Below are 18101 nucleotides of genomic sequence, written 5' to 3'. Positions count from 1 at the left end.
TTTTTATATTGTGGTATTTCTACTTTTACTTAAGTAAGTAAAATATTTGAGTACTTCTTCCACCACTGCTGGCATCCAGTGGTGGAAAGTAACTAAGTATATTTACTGAAGCACTGTATTTAAGTACACATTTGAGGGACTTGTGCTTTACTTGAGTGTTTACATGTATATATATATATATATATATATATATATATATATATATATATATATATATATATATATATATATATATATATATATATATATATATATATATAATTGATAATTGATAATTGATCATGCTTTGTGATAACAATCGCAATATAAGCTCACATAGCATCGCATTGTAGATCGGCTATTTTCAAATGGCCAAAATGTATATAGGGCTGAAGTGGGTAATGGATGTTTTGTAATAATAATCCAAATCTACAAAGTAACTAGTAAAGCTGTCAATTAATTGTAGTGGAGTAAAAGTACAATATTTGCCTCTGAGATGTACTGGAGTAGAAGTAAAAGTATTGAAAATGGGAAATACTCCAGTAAAGTAAAAAGTCCTCAAAAGTGTACTTAAGGACATTACTTGAGTACATGTACTAAGTTACTTTACACCACTGGTGGCGCCTTGCATGGTTTCCTCCACCGTCGGTGTGTGAATGTGTGTGTGAAGCGCATTGGATAAAGACGCTACATAAATACACCATTATAGATAGATAGAGTATATGAGAAAAGAAAAAAAACTCTGGAAAAGGTATCGTCATGCCAGACGTTAGCTATGCCTCCAGCATTAGTTCTGCACAGCCAGAGGTCACATAATTACCCTGTTCAGGTCATTCCACCAGCTGATAGCAGAAAAGCTCCTGTTGAACACCGAGCGGGATCCCCCCTCGTCCCTGGCTGTCTGATTGTCCTACACAGTGGTGTAAAGTAACTAAGTACATTTACTCAAGTACTGTACTTATAAGTATGAGGTATTGTTTTTTACTTTACTGGTGTATTTCCAGTTTTCAGTACTTTTACTTCTACTGCACTACATCTCAGAGGCACATACTGTACTTTTGACTCCACTGCAATCATTTGAAAACTTTAGTTACTATTTAGGCCTAGTTTGTAGATTTGGATTATTATTACAACACCCACTTCAGCCCTATGTAGCCTACATTTCGGCCATTTGAAAATAGCAGATCTACAAGCTCTACAATTTAGAAAATAGCAGATCTACAAGCTCACAATGCGTCGCGATTTCTACATTGCAGTATTGATACTTCCAACTTTAGAGTAGGATCCCCCTCGTCCCTGGCTTGTCTTGATTGTCCTACAGCTGGCTGATTTGTTAGCATATACACACACAGGGCACCGTTGTTAGAAAGCAGCACAACAGCTCAATAAGGAGCGTGTCACAAATATGCCTGGAATGAGCCAGCAAGAGCGCCGGAACGCTAATTTAGCCCCACACTGGTCCACGGCCCACACCATGCACCGCCCATTGAGCGGAACACAATGACATCCTTAGTGGTGAAGGATTTAAAGGAGTAGTTCACCCAAAAAAAAAGACTTATTTTCTATCAATTACACACCCCATGAAGCCTTGAATTCATGGAGATTTTTTTGCTTTTGTCGCATTCCTGAGCCAATAATGTGACAACCGGCGGAAAGATGCTAATGTATCCGGTAGGCCTTTGAGTCTCCTACCGGAGAATCAGACGGTCATCAAATTATTGGCTTAGTAATGCGACAAAAACAAAAAAATCTCCATGAATTCAATGCTTCATGGGGTGTGTAATCGTAATTGATAGAAAATAAGTAATTATTTTGGGTGAACTACTCCTTTAACTCTGACCCTCTCAGAGTGAAAACGGTGGAATGTCACGGCAGAGGTGGAAAGTAGCGAAGTACATTTACCCAAGTATTGTATTTAAGTACAAATTTGAGGCGCTTCCGCTTTTGGCACAGTCCACATTTCCATTTTCTCAGAGGTGGAAAGTAACTAAGTACATTTACTCAAGTATTGTATTTAAGTACAAATTTGAGGCGCTTCCGCTTTCGGCACATTCCACTTTTCCATTTTCTCGTACTTTATATATAGGCCTACTTCTACTCCGCTACATGTTGGAGGCATACACGTAGAGAGGCCGTCTGGTACTCTGAAGGCCCCCTGTTTGTCTCTCGGCCCGGCCGAAAAGTCAAAGTGTCCCAGAGCAAAAGACAGTTAACCCCTCCCCTAAGAGCTCATCGTAACCATCTGAGCAGCCATCAGCCGGGTGAAGCCGAGTACACGTACAAATCGAAACGAAATTGCACAGTGATAAAAATCCACAAGTCATTTGTATCATTTACCTGAACATTATTATAACGCATATTCTGGTGTATACTGTATATAGGTGCTAATCCTATTTCACATGTACAGTACAGTATTAAGTATAATGTCACACTAGGGAGATAGCCCATTATACTAAAAGGGGAGGGAACAGCATGATCCTTTTCAATTAGGAGATAGGTGATTTTACCAGAGGTGGCCAGTGTCATGAGGAGCTAACTGAGGCAAAAAAAAGAATGTCCTCAAAAAATTGCTTAGGCCATTAGTTTAGCAAGGTGACGTTGAGTAAACCATAGTATATCGTCTCTGTCGGGTGGAAACCTCATATGTCCAAAACTATTACTTTTCAGGATTGAAATTCAAAAACATCAAAAGTATAGCAGATCTACAAGCTCGAAAGTTTTTGTGTGACGCTGTAGTATAATCAAGTAGGGCGTTAATGTACGAGAAGAACACTAAAAGTTAGAACATGGATGGAGATAATGTAAGTCTAGTAACAGCACTTCTGCTTGAGTAATACTTAAGTCAAGTAACCTTTTTTGTACTTGACCAAGATTCTTTCTATATAAATGACATGCAGTGTTCTATTCTTTCAGCCTTGCAGACAGCAGATGCACTGGAGCAGTTGAGGGTGAAATGCCTTGCTCAAGGGCGCTTCAACGGTGGATTTTGAAGGACGGGCGAGGATGGATAGACACGGAAATCTTCCAGCCACAAACACACTGCACTGCTGTAACCTTGGAGCCAGCAGCACCATTGTTGCCAGATCTTGCGAGAGAAATAAGCAACCTGATTTATGAAAACAAGCCCAAAAGAAGCGACCTAGGCCTAGAGCACTTCAAAGACGTGGCTATTTAAAAATAGCCGATCTAGAAGCTCACATCGCGTTGCATCGCGACGCATTGTGAGCGTGTAGATCTGCTATTTTCAAAAGAATCTTGGGGTGAAAAAAGTGAAACATTTTCAATGTTTTTGAAACATTTTGAATACACAAATCTTGTATGGGCATCCCTTGCAAAAAATATTTCCAGATGGGGGTCCCCAGAGGCCAGACTCATACGTTTTAATTTGGGGTGTCCTTGACATGAAAATGTTTGAGAACCATTGGTTTAAACAGACAAAACAACAATGAATGAACAACAACAAAAATGAAACAAGCCCAAATAAGCAACAACACTTTAGAAACAAGCCCCAAAAAAAACACAGCCCGCAACCACCAATATCTACAGTACAAGCCAAGCGACTTTACAGAAAAACAAGCCCAAAGTCGCTTATAATAAGCAGACATGGCAACACTGGCCATCACTGCACTAAGACACCAAAACAACAACAACAGTCACTAATTGCTACCCAGTCAGTCTTAAATATAGGGCTGCACTTTCCCGGACGGTTGTCGTAACCGTCTGGACACCTAGGCTGGTAGGTTCGACTCCCGATACCGACGACCTTTGCTGTGTGTCACCCCCCCCCCCCCCATCTCTCTCCCCATTTCCTGTCAGCCTACTGTCCTGTCAAATAAAGGCATAAAAGCTCAAAAATAAATATTTGGAAAAAAAAGAAGAAAAAATGCGCAGCACATATTGAATACAAATTGTCATCGCAATATCAACATGCTCAATATGCATATTGCAAAACACTGCTTGAACTGAACTAAATGGTATATGGCCATGTATTCACACTATATCAATATATTTGGCCAATCACTGCAGGCTATGCAGACACACCTTGGTCATTTGTTCTCATACTTTTGTTAGTTAAGCTTTTTCTTTTTTATTTCTTGACCACAATGTAAAATGTAATCTGGATATGATTGATTGATTGACTTTATTAGTCAGAAATGTAAACATCACGTGGTACGACATTAAAGGGATAGTTCACCCCCAAAATTACTTTCTTTCTATCGTTTAGTCACCCCATAGGCCATATTCTCACGGCGGCCATATTGCTATTAAGTTTATGAAATGCCACCCCGTTGCCACAAAAAAAGTAAAAAAATTGTAAACTATCCCTTTAAGGCTAAAAGGATAATACCAAAACTTACTGGGGACTTGTTTCCATTGTTGATAGAGTTTTATTTAGACAGATGCTAAGGTTAATTTTTTAGGCTACTTGGTATCCTATAGTTCAATGTACAGTATAGATTATTATTTTGATAGTATATAGTTAAGACTGATGCTATGTTTTTGGTTTACCTGGGATCCTATAGTTTACTGAGGCCAGTGGTGTAAAGTAACTAAGTACATTTACTCAAGTACTGTACTTAAGTACAATTTTGAGATTCTTTTACTTTACTGGAGTATTTCCAATTTTCAGTACTTTCACTTTTACTCCACTACATCTCAGAGGCAAATATTGTACTTTTACTCCACTACAATTATTTGACAACTTAAGTTACTAGTTACTTTGCGGATATAAATTATTACATTATAAAACATACATAAACCACTTTAGCATTATTTTATACCTATAGCTATTTGAAAATAGCCGATCTACAAGCTCACAACATTGATATTTTTACTTAAGTAAAACATTTGTGTACTTTTTTCCACCACTGACTGAGGCACTACACTGTCTCTCTGCTTTCTATGTATGTGTTTAGCTCGCTTATTATTGTAAAACGCTCTGGTTAAGAGCATCTGCTAAATGCCTACATTGTAAATGAACTAATTATGCCGGGGACCCCCTGGAACTGCCTTAAGGACCCCTAGGGGTACCCAGACTCCAATTTGATAACCACTGCATTCAAATAGATTGTAGCTTTACAAAATGCCTCGCTGAAAGAGAGATATGGTGCTTATAGGTTAGGCCTCGTGATTAGGGGGAAAAAAATAGGCTGCATGGAGAAAAATGCCCAGGTGATCTCTTGGCAATCAATGAAATTGACAAACATGCACACACACACACACACACTCTCTCACACGCACGCACGCACGCACGCACGCACGCACACACACACACACACACACACACACACACACACACACACACACACACACAGCTTTGTGTCCACACTGTAAGCTCTTTCCATTAGACCTGCGCTGCATTAAGCATTTGGGTTAAAAGCTTTGACAATCAGGTGGGCTCTCATTTGGCACGCGGCCATTTCCACGATCAATACTTGTCCTTGATCTGAGAGGTTGTTTTTGCTCTGTGTGTGCGTGTGCGTGTGCGTGTGCGTGTGCGTGTGCGTGTGCGTGTGTCTGTCTGTCTGTCTGTCTGTCTGTCTCTGTTTACTTTTAGGTCAACCAGTGAGTTTGCAATGAGCTATTTCCAAGAAGTAATTCTGTGAGTACAAAAGTAAAGCCATCAAAATATATTTAAAATACCAAAGTGAAAGTACTCAAATGTTTCCATTATTTTGCAGATGGCTAAAACAGTAGGCATAATAATAATTGGTAATATTGTGATTATATTGCAGCACACCACCATGCCACATGGGCGCATGTGATCACTTTAATTATACATAAGTCAAAACATAAGACTAGACACCTTATTTGTTCAGCTAAGTGCAATATTGGCTGAGACATAGGGCATATGTGGTGGCCATTTTGTGGTGCCACAGATCAAAAGCCCATAATTTTTTCCCATAGAGATTTACCAAAATATTTATAAAACAAATATTTTAAGCCTGGAAACAAGCCATCCAGGATCCTGGTGAATCATGACCATACACAATTTTATTCTGTGTCAAAAACCTTTTGAAAAAGGGGTATTTATTAAATGTAATATAATTAAATATTCAAATATTTTTTTACATAGAATCAAATGTTTTATGGTCATGGTTCACCAGGAAAATACATATTGAAAATAATTACCGGTAATATAAATATTTTTGGAAATCTCTATGGGAAAAATGTATGGGCTTTCGATCTGTGGCACCACCATATGGCCGCCACTGCTACAGTATGTATAGTGAAAATTGTTGTTTTCGATAGTGACGGCACCAATTTGCATAGAAATGGGTCATTTTGAAAACTTTGTAACATAATATACGGTAGCTCATCCTTTTCAAAATGTCTTTTCCCAATCTAGAAACACTGATTAGAAGTATGTTTTCGTGGGGTGCATGATACCCCCTTCTTCCCACTAGACTAAATACTCAAGTAAAGTTACAGATACTTAAGAATTGTACTAAAGAAGTACAGTACTCAAGTTAATTTACTTTACGTTTACTTGACACCGTGCACTGTACGTTACTGTCCACCACTGTGACTATTCCCTGCATGAGTTCACAGGAAACTCCACAGTGTTCATTTAAAGCGGCACTATGTAACTTTTTTTTAATGAATAAAATGTGATTTTGTCCAATCTGTATGGTAGATAGAGTATGTTAATACAATATAACTTACATGGGCAACTAGCGGCCCGGGGGCCAGATGCGGCCCCCACCTTCACTTAATGCGCCCCGCAAGTTAATATCGGATTACTGATTTTATTTTATTATTATTGATTTCAACTGTTACAATTCCAAACATGCAAACATGACCCGCTTGAATTACTTCAGTTTATATTAGAAGCTTAATGACTAGTATTAAAATTATATTGTCTTTTTTATGTCCAATGTATTTGTATTTAAGTTCATAAAGTTAACATAAGTATAGCTAAATGCATTTGAAATAAAAAAAAATGTTACTTTTCAGGATTCCAATTCAAAAATAGCAAAAAAAACTATCTGGATTCCAATAAAACATTTTGCAAAAATAGCAGATCTACAAGCTCAAAACGTGTCGCAGCGCAACGCGTTTTGAGCTTGTAGATCGGCTATTTTTGCTACTGTTGTGTGACATAGAATGGCAAAAAAAGTTAAAATACGGCGAGACAGTATATGCAATCTCTGGAGTGAATGTGGAAATATAGTGGTCCTCTCCATCATCAAATTTGCCCACCCCTGACTTATACAATTGGGGTGGTTGTATTTTGTCTCCCTGCTCTTCTATTGAGACATTTAGATCGAGTCAAAGGTCATGTCTCACCTAGACACAGGATCTGACACAAATTTTGACCTGAAGCTCAAGATTCAACTTGAGCAAGCAGGCAGGCTCTATTAGCTCAATGGTAAAAAACGTCAGCACTTGCGCAGGAAACAGGGTTCAAATCCGGGGTAGGAGGAGGAAAGCTACATACAGTAAGTGTAGTGGGCAGTGGTGGCCTAAAGGCTAGAGGAGCGCCCTCGTTGCCGGAAGGTTGCCGGTTCGAATCCCCGGACCGGCAGGAAAATTCTGGGTGGGGAAGTGAATGTTCACCAGTTCCCCAACACCGCTGAAGTGCCCCTGAGCAAGGCACTGAACCCCAACTGCTCCAGTGGAGCTGCTTAGTGGCCAACAGCATAAGACTGTGGTTGTACTAGTCAGCTCCCAGGTTTTAATGTGTCTGTCTGTCTGTGTGTTTCTATGTGCAGGGCGTTGCTGAAAATGAGCAAAAAAAGTGCAGTATTAAGTCAGAGAGTGTACAAAATGGAACCAAACGGGTCCGTTTTTGGTTCCATCTGTACACTCTCACAGTTACAAATGGATTTGACTGTGTTGTCTCAGCGAACAACACCGGTGGGTAAAAACTGTAAACACCCTGTTGTTTTAGGTTTTTTTTTCATGCCAAAACACCTACTCAAATAACCCCAAGCCCCCCACCTCGCAGGCTGCTACTGAAAATATACCCTCATTTCATTAATGAAACACAGCTCAGTGCATGTGTGTGTGTGTGTGTGTGTGTGTGTGTGTGTGTGTGTGCACGCGTGCGTGCGTGCGTGTGTGTGTGTGTGTGTGTGTGTGTGTGTGTGTGTGTGTGTGTGTGTGCGTGCGTGCGTGTGTGCGTCTGCGTGTGTGTGTGTGTGTGTGTGTGTGTGTGTGTGTGTGTGTGTGTGTGAGTGCAGTATGTGCAACACATTGTAAATCAAGTGCAAACCTTGTATGTCCAAAACTGTTACTTTTCAGGAAAATGGCAAAAAAATATTGGTCCAATGGATCCAATGCAGTTATTATACTGTATAATCACAAGCTCAATTCAGTTCAAGCTCAATATGTATAAAACCAGACACACTTCAACAATCTTCCAAAAATAGCAGACCTACAAGCTCACAAGACATTGCATTGCGACACATTATGAGCTCGTAGATCTGCTATTTTCAAAAAAAAAAATCAGACTCTTGAATGATAGTAGGGTGTTAATTTACAAAAATAAATAAAAAAACATTAAATACATTACACATTAACCCATGAAGACCTGGGGCCGATGCTACTGACTGTAAGTTTTCTGGAAGAAAAAAAAAATATTTATTTGTCCGCGGACCCCCATCTCAAAATATGTTGTTCCAGGGACCACCAGAAGCAAAGATTTGAGTAACAACTGTTCGCTTTAAAAATATATTATGTTCAAAGATTTGCACAGATTTTCCAAAAATAGCAGAGCGGCACTCAGTGCCGCGCTACGAGCATGTAGATCTGCTATTTGTGAAAAATGACACGTATGCGTTCCCTTCCCGGTCTTAATGGGTTAAATATTAGATACAAGGTTTCTTCCCTGACAGCAGGGATATTTGTTTGCAAGTGTGTGGGCGTTGTGGAAACTGTTGCCGGCAGCAAACATGTTTTTTCTTCCAGCCGCTGAGCCTACTCTCTGCATGGAGATCGATCTTCTAACTCCGGGGGATGTTGTTGACCTGTGGATAGTTTTATCATAACTACTTCTGCCTTGGAAATGTAGATATTATTCTCCATGGAAATACTGGCCGACAGCCTACTGTATATCGTTGTTGTCGGGCAGAAACCATGTATCTCCGTTTTTTTATTTTTTTTATTTAACCCTTTAAGACAGTGGTTTTCAACCTTTTTCATGCCTAGGACCCCTAAATTGATATACATTTAGCCGTGGACCCCCGTTTAAAAATGTTTTGTGCCCGGGACCCCCCAGAAGCAAAGATATCAGTTAACTTTTGCTTTAAAAAATATCAATATTCAAAGATATTGCACACTTTTTCAAGGTTTAAAAGAAAATAGCAGATCTACAAGCTCATAGCGCGGCACTCGGTGCCGCGCTATGAGCTTGTATATCTGCTATTTTTGAATAGCCGAAGTGGTTAAAATGATTGTGACGCTTTGTCAAGGACCACTGGTGGTCCCCGGACCACTGGTTGAAAACCACTGACTTTAAGACCTGAGGCCGATTCTACAAAATGCCTTCTAAATCAGTAGTTCTCAAACTGCGCCAAGGACCCGCCAAAATGATATTTTTCAAACACTTTCAAGATTTTTCAAAAATGTTCTGAAATAGCAGATGTACACGCTGTGAGCTTGTACATCTGCTATCTGCTATCTATTATCACACGTGATGCGACACGTTGTGAGATTGTAGATCTGCTATTTCTGCAGTTTTAGCAATTTTTTAAGTGAAAGTGTGTGGGTTTTTATAAATTTTGAACCAATGGAAAGAATTAACCAAATAACTACATTGGATCCATTCGAACAGAGGTTATTTATTTTTAAAAATCCTGAAAAGTAACAGTTTTGGACATTTTGAGGTCTACCACCCGAGCAACAATAAAAACGTTCTCTATGGAAATACTGTCCGACAGCTTTTACTGCACAGAACTGTACTTTATGTTGCCAAAGTATCGCCTCCTCCTCGTCTAAACAAAACACAATTGGCTCGTGTTCGGGGGAGGGACGCTGGGCGGGGAGGGTGATATCGGTCGTTGCACGTACTCCTACGGGCTGGGGCAGCACCTGTCAGCAGGGAGTGTTGGGTGGGAGGAGTAGGACGAAGGCTCTACGTCCTCCTGGTGGGGGCTCCTCACTGGCAGGTGAGTCAGTAGGATACGACAGCAGTGACAACACAGAAATGTGTGTGGGGAGGAATTAATTGACATAACGACTAAATTGGGGAGAAAAAGGGGTAAAAAGTAATTGGCTACTCTAAATACATTTTAAAAAATTGTAGATCTACAAGCTCACAACGCGTCACGATGCGACGCGTTGTGAGATTGTAGATCGGCTATTTTCAAATAGCCTATGTATAAAATAGGGCTAAAGTGGTTAATGTATGTTTTGTTACATCTCAGAGGCAAATATTGTATTGTACAAAATAGCAGATCTACAAGCTCACAACGCGACGGGTTGTGAGCTTGTAGATCTGCTGTTTTCAAACATTGTAGTTCTTTTACTTTTGGTACTTTAAGTACATTTTGATACCAACTTTTACTCAAGTACATTTTGAATCCTGGACTTTTACTTGTAACAGAGTACTTTTACATTGCAGTATTGATACTTTTACTTAAGTAAAACATTTGAGTACTTTTTCTACCACTGATGGCCGTGAGCGTTTCTCACCCTTTTGAAGTAGTTTGACAGGTACATGGGGCACTGGTGCCTTGAGTATCTTGAAAACCAGGCCTGTAGCAAGTCGCTGTATCCTCTACCCTGAGCCGCACCCTATACAGTAGCAATCTCAGAGCGCACACTCTAACCACAAGGCCACTGAGCTGGTTAAGGGTTCCTTGCGGAGGGGGGGGGGTTAAAAATGGACCCTTAGCCTATACACGTCTGTAAATACGAGAGAGTTATGGGGGTCCTTGAGATAAAAAGGTTGTTCACGTGCTCGGTGTGGATGACAGGGGTGTCAAGTGCAGTGGTGTAAAAGTAACTAAGTACATTTACTCAAGTACTGTACCATATACAATGTTGGTTATATATTTTTTTACTTTACTGGAGTATATCCAATTTTCTATACTTTTACTTCTACTCCACTACATCTCAGAGGCAAATATTGTACTTTTACTCCACTACAATTGTTTGACAACTTTAGTTACTAGTTACTTAGTAGATTTTGATTATTACATATTAACATAGAGTAACCACTTCAGCCCTATATACATTTCGGCCATTTGAAAATAGCCGATCTACAAGCTCACAATGCGACACATTGTGAGCTTGCAGATCTGCTCCAAAGCATTCTGCATAATGAGTATACTTTATACTTTTGGTACTTTAATGACATTTTGATACCAACACTTTTGCTCAATAGATTTTAAATTCCGGGCTTTTACTTGTGACAGAGTAGTTCTACATTGCAGTATTGATACTTTTACTTAAGTAAAAAAATGTGAGTGCTTTTTTTCCACCACTGGAAGTGATAGATTACACACAATGAAACGTGAACACTGCCTTTACTGTCTCTCTCGTTGTCATCCGCCCCCGCCTTCCCCTCACGTTTCCTTCGAGCGCTGTGAGGCCCCGCGCTCCCCCAACGTCCATTTTCTCTTAAAGCTGACATCAGAACATGATGATGCCTTGTCAGATGATATATGATACTGTAATCCATACGGGACAAGACATAAACAATATGTCTCTTCCCCGCATGCAGGGCCCACGCTGTCGGGCAGAAACCTCATATCTCCATATTTCAACTTTTCTATGTTTTCTTTTTTTCCCCCATAAGTTAATGCCCTACTTTCTACATTACAGTCATTACAATACAGTCATTTGGCAGACGCTTTTATCCAAAGCGGCTTACAATAAGTGCATTCAACATAGGTAGGCAAGAAAACTACTAATCACCAGAAGTCTTAAAGCATTCTCTTCTAAAACAAGCAACTAAGAGTATACCTAGCGCTAAGGTAAAAGTGCAATATATCAGCTACCTACTTTCTTAAACAGATGAGACAAATAGGAAAATCAAATGAGCAAGAGCTAAAACAAATAAGTGTATCGAATAAACAAGATACAATAAAACAAGAGCTCGTACAACTAATTGACAACAAGTAGGCAATGATAAGTGGAAGGGTCAGGGTAGTGTTTCCTGAAGAGGTGGGTTTTCAGCCTGCAGTGAAAGATGGGCAGTGACTCTGCTGTGCTGACATCAGTGGGGAGTTCATTCCACCACTGTGGGGCCACAAGTGTCACACAAAAGTAGTGATGTGAGCTTGTAGATCTGCATTTTTTTTGGTGAAAATAAAAGTGGTTTATCACTTAAAACCCTAGTGGTTGACCTCAGGGCTCTATACTGGTGTCTTTTCCTTTTTCGCTACATTAAATATCATCGCAGAAAATTGCAGATCAACTGCAGAAAATTGCAGATCAACAAGCTCACAACTCGTTGTGACGCAACACGTTGTGAGCTTGTAGATCTGCTATTTTCTGCAAAAGTTATCCCCAGAATTGTTGGGCTTTAAGTGATGGCTAAGTGTGTGTGTGGGTTTTATGAATATTGACCTGTGATCCATTGGAACACAGGTTCTTTTTTTCCCCCAATTTCCTGAAAAGTAACGGTTTTGGACGTACAAGGTTTCCACTCGGCAGAGACGTCTTGAGAGGGCTGTGTCTGAAAACAGAGGATTTTCAGTCTCCTGCTCATATTGACACAACATGGCAGACGGCCTGTGGCTGATGTACAGTTACAGTCAGTGGTGGAAAAAGTACTCAAATGTTTTACTTTAAGTAAAAGCATCAATACGGCACTGTAGATATATAAGTAAAAGTCCGGGTAATACTCAAAACGTACTTGAGTAAAAGTACAAAAGTATTGGTGTCAAAATGTAGGCCTACTTAAAGTACCAAAAGTAATAGTACTGAAATGTTTGGAAATAGCAGATCTACAAGCTCTCAATGCGTCGCATCGCATTGTAAAAGTACAATATTTGGAGCCGATATGTAGTGGAGTAGAAGTAAAACTACTGAAAACTGGAAATACTCCACTAAAGTAAAAAATACCTCAAAATTGTACTTAAGTACAGTACTTGACTAAATGTACTTAGTTACTCTCTCCATCACTGGTTACAGTTACTGTATATGATAGCCATTCACATACTCACCATTATATGATTATACAGTTGAGCTCTGTGTTGAAATCTCCATAATGTGAAATATACTCACTTTGGAATGAGCCCGTCCTTTTAGTTTAGTTTAGTTTTAGAAAAGTAACAACACAAGTTACTGTATAACCAATTGAGGATTTGACACAATAAAGGTCCAGGACTTTTAGTACCATTGTGGCCCTGTTACTTGTAACAAATCCATGTCATAACTCAAAACACATGAGTATAGTGGTGGACAAAGTACAGAAATACTCTGTTACAAGTAAAAGTCCAGAATAAAAAAAAATACTTGAGAAAAAGTACAAAAGTATTGGCATCAAAATATACTTAAAGTACCAAAAGTAAAAGTACTACAATATTTGATAATAGCAAATTTACAAGCAAGATCGTGTAGATCGGCTATTTTCAAATAGCCTAGGTATAAAATAGGGCTAAAGTGGTTAATAATTTGTATCTGAAAAGTAACTAGTAGGCCTAACTAAAGTTTTCAAATAATTGTAGTGGAGTAAAAGTACAATATTTGCCTCTGAGATGGTAAATCTCTGAGATGCAGTGGAGTAGAAGTAAAAGTAGAAGTAAAAGTAAAAGTACTGAACATTGGAAATACTCCAGTAAAGTAAAAGTACCTCAACATTGTACTTAAGTACAGTACTTGAGTGAATGTACTTAATTACTTTACACCACTGGTAACAAAAATCTATTTAAATACGAGAGAGAAATCTATGAGGCCTGTGTTTCTCCGCTAATATAGATTATTTATTATTTTATTTTACTATCACCATGACTACGAGAAGAATCAATCCAGTAATAAGAGCAGGCATGATGGAATATGAGAACCCGCAACAACAGGTTGTAATTACGAGAAGATGGAAATCTCGGGAAATGTCAGGGGAAAACGGTTATTACCATGACAACGAGGCAATAGAGCTGTGCTTCTCAAAGTGGGGTCTGGGGACCCCCATGCGTCCTTGGAGGGGTTCCAGCGGGGGTCCCCCCAGCTAAATGAGTGATAGTGAGGAACCAAATGGACCCTTACAGGTCTGTAACTCTAAGAGTGTACAAATGGAACCAAATGGACCCTTATGTCTGTAACTCTGAGAGTGTACGAGTGGAACCAAATGGACCTTTACAGGTCTGTAACTCTGCGAGTGTACGAATGGAACCAAATGGACCCTTACATGTCCGTAACTCTGAGTGTACAAATGGAATCAAATGGACCCTTACAGGTCTGTAACTCTGAGAGTGTACAACTGGAACCAATTGAACCCTTACAGGTCTGCAACTCTGAGAGTGTACGAATGGAACAAAATGGACCTTTACGGGTCCATTTGGTTCCATTCGTACACTCTCAGAGTCATGGGGGTCTGTGGCCTAATCTAATGCATACCAAACTGGGGGTCCTTGAAATTCAATTCGGCGGGTGAAATTTGTTTTCGTGCAAGCTCTCCATCATTTCGTCATTTTCCATGAAAGAAAGAAAAAAAGGGTGGCCGCTGGCAAAGACAAGGAGAGCAAGGAGAAAAATATACACACAGCATAATAAGCAGCAGGTGCGTGCATGAGGTTAGGCACGAGGTAATCTCTCAAGACAGACCGAGCGGCTTCAAATTCGGCACACGCCGCACAGACGACCCGCACACCTGCCGTTTGATTACTTAGTCAGTACACTTTCCACAGTCAGTTTGCACACTTCAGTTATTCTCCACACATTCTCCACACAGACGTTTGCCACTGCAGAAGGACTTTCCAGAACCGCCGATTTCCCCCGCTATACCCATATATGGCCATATAGGGCATAGCAGTGGCGGCCATTTTGTGGTGCCACACATAGAAAACCCATATTTTTCCGAAAATATTTATATTCATTATTTTAAGTCTGGAACCAAGCCACCCAGTCTCCTAGTGAATCATGACCATTAAACCTTTGATTCTGTGTCAAAAAATATTGGAAAACCGCCCAAAAAAGGGTATTTATTAAATATAGTACATTTGACACATAATCAAATGTTTAATGGTCATGATTCACCAGGAGCCTGGATGGCTTGGTTAAAGGCTTAAAATAATTTATATATATATTTTCATAGCCACTTTGTGCCACGCTATGAGCTTGTAGATCTAATATTTTTTGCAAATTATTATTTATTTTTTTTACAAATCTTTGAATAAATGTATTTTTTAAAGTGAACATTTTGTATGCTTCTGGGGGCCCCTGGAACAAACCATTTTTGAGATGGGGTTCCGTGGCCAAATACATAATTTCGGGTGTCCTTCACAAGAAAAAGTTTTGAAAGCCACTGATATAGCAACATAAGTTTTTCTGAAAACATTTTGTAGAATTGGCCTCAGGTCTTTGCCTGCCTTAATTGCCACTGACGAGAATGACGAGATTTGTGCATTCAGTGGTTTTCCATCAGATGGCGCTGTTCGTTACCCTATGAATGATGCTTTCACTGCCTGATGACGACAGACCTGGATCTGACGGCTCATTTACTTCCTGTTTATTTCCTGTGGGAAAATGGCTTTATCTCCGTTCCTATTGCTTTACGACAAATACAAGGCACATTCATCTGGCCGGAGCTATGCAACGGATTATCGCGACCGGATATTTCTTTTTTCAGAGACTCCCGAGACCCCCGTGCGTGTAATGAGGCCTCCGTGAGGACAACGATCACGGATAATATTCCATGATTTTTCAAAGGTCAGTAAAATCGCTCGTTTTCGCTGGCAGTAGTGTACCACTATTACACTATTCCTCTGGCAGTTAAAGAGTGGGCTAGTCAAGGTTGCGGCATTTGGAGTCCAGCCTTTGTTAAAATAGACTGAGCCATTATCGTCATAATTGATCCAAAGTGCTTCCAAATACAGTAGATGGGCATTGATTATGCAGGAGTTGCAGGTTCAGCCCAGGCCAGGGGCCCACTCTGAGACTCCTTAATGGCTGACCACCCCCCCTCCCCCCTCCTGTCCCCTCCCACCATGAAGACGCCCGCTTGGCGGTCACACAGCGTGGCCCGCAAGGATTTACTGGAGTCTACTTTGAAATATTCAATAAAGCATTGAGGATCCGAGAGACATTTTTTGCTGATTACGATCTCTGTATAGAATTAACGAAAGAACGAACGTACGCACGCAAGCACACAGACACAGACACAGACAGACAGAGATACACACGCACACACATAAGCCAAAACACACACACACGGGCGCGCACACACACACACACACACACACACACACACACACGCACACACACACACAGGCACAGACACACAGATACACACACACATATATGCCACAACACAGATGCACGCACGCACGCACGCACGCACGCACGCACGCACGCACGCACGCACGCACGCACGCACGCACGCACGCACGCACGCACGCACGCACGAACGCACGAACGCACACGCACACACAGGCAGATACAGACAGATACATACACCACAACACAGACACACACACGCACACACAAACGCACGAACGCACACACACACACACACACAGACACAGCCGCCAAAACACAGGCACACAGACACACATGGATGTTGGACATTTGAATGAATGAAAGATGAATGACTGAGATCCTTCTGTGTGTGTGTGTGTGTGTGTGTGTGTGTGTGTGTGTGTGTGTGTGTGTGTGTGTGTGTGTGTGTGTGTGTGTGTGTGTGTGTGTGTGTGTGTGTGTGTGTGTGTGTGTGTGTGTGTGTGTGTGTGTGTGTGTGTGTGTGCGCGTGCACTGGCTCTCAGTCTACAGATAATAATAACCATGGTGTCTGCAGAGGGCCCATCAGTGTGAAATATTGATGGTGTTGCTACAGGGCTGCTGTCTGCCTGCTGCAGAGGGTTTAGGGCACAAATACAATGACTCAGTACACACACACACACACACACACACACACACACACACACACACACACACACACACACACACACACACACACACACACACAGCCGTCTGAACCCACCAACAACACACAGACACGAACGCTCAATTCATGTTGTAACCCAATCGCCAGAGGAGACATACTGTACGTTTCTACAGAAGCGTTAAACCCAATATGGTTGACCGGAGTCCCTCAGGGGTCTGTACTAGAGTATTTTCTGTTATTGTGGGGAAACCTTTTGCAGATAATAGCCGATCTGCTATTTTCTACGAAAGCTTTCCCCAAACGGATGCTAGGGTTTAAGTGGTTAAACATAGAAGTTTATGGACCCCAAAAAAAAAACATATTTAAGGTATACGTCGCATTTCAACGTTTAGGTTTATAAAGTTAGGTTTAGGGTTAAGGTTAGGTTTAAAGTTAGGTTTAGGGTTAAGGTTACGTTTATAGTTAGGTTTAGGGTTAAGGTTAGGTTTATAGTTAGGTTTAGGGTTAAGGTTAAGTTTATAGTTAGGTTTAGGGTTAAGGTTAGGTTTAAAGTTAGGTTCAGGGTTAAGGTTATAGACCAATTATTTGTTTACTAACATTGAGACTGGACGCACAGATGACTGTTTCATGTAATCAATTCCCAACAGATCCCCAGACCTGCTGTTTTGGGGTGCGCTGGTTTCAGCTCATTCAACCCCCTCTTGTGTGTTGGCTAGTGGGGTGCGCCCTAGTGAGACATATACTTCATCGCGCAACGGTATTCCGCGCCGAGAACAGCTGACATACAAGCTCACAACTGCGTCACCTATGCGACCGCTGTGAGCGTGGAGGTATGCTATTCTCTGCGCGTGACACCTTCGCGGGACGGAGTATAAATTAGGCTTGCTGAGCCGAGCCAAGCAGGTTCTGGTGCCATGATCATAGAGCGCTCCCTCCGTTCTTATGACAGCCTCTGGAGGTGGGGTTTTGAGGACAACTGCTTTGAATTGTTATTATTGTTTACACACAACAGAAACCAAGGATTATATATTTCAAGAGCGAGAGATCACAGTACAAATCCTGAGCATTCTTCCTCCATACTGGGAGAAAAACAGCATCTGAAAATATGATGGGATGCATTTTTACACGT

This window comes from Gymnoscopelus braueri (assembly GCF_963280865.1).
Source record: "Gymnoscopelus braueri genome assembly, chromosome: 24".
In the NCBI taxonomy this organism is placed as follows: domain Eukaryota; kingdom Metazoa; phylum Chordata; class Actinopteri; order Myctophiformes; family Myctophidae; genus Gymnoscopelus; species Gymnoscopelus braueri.
This window is presented reverse-complemented; position numbering follows the sequence as displayed.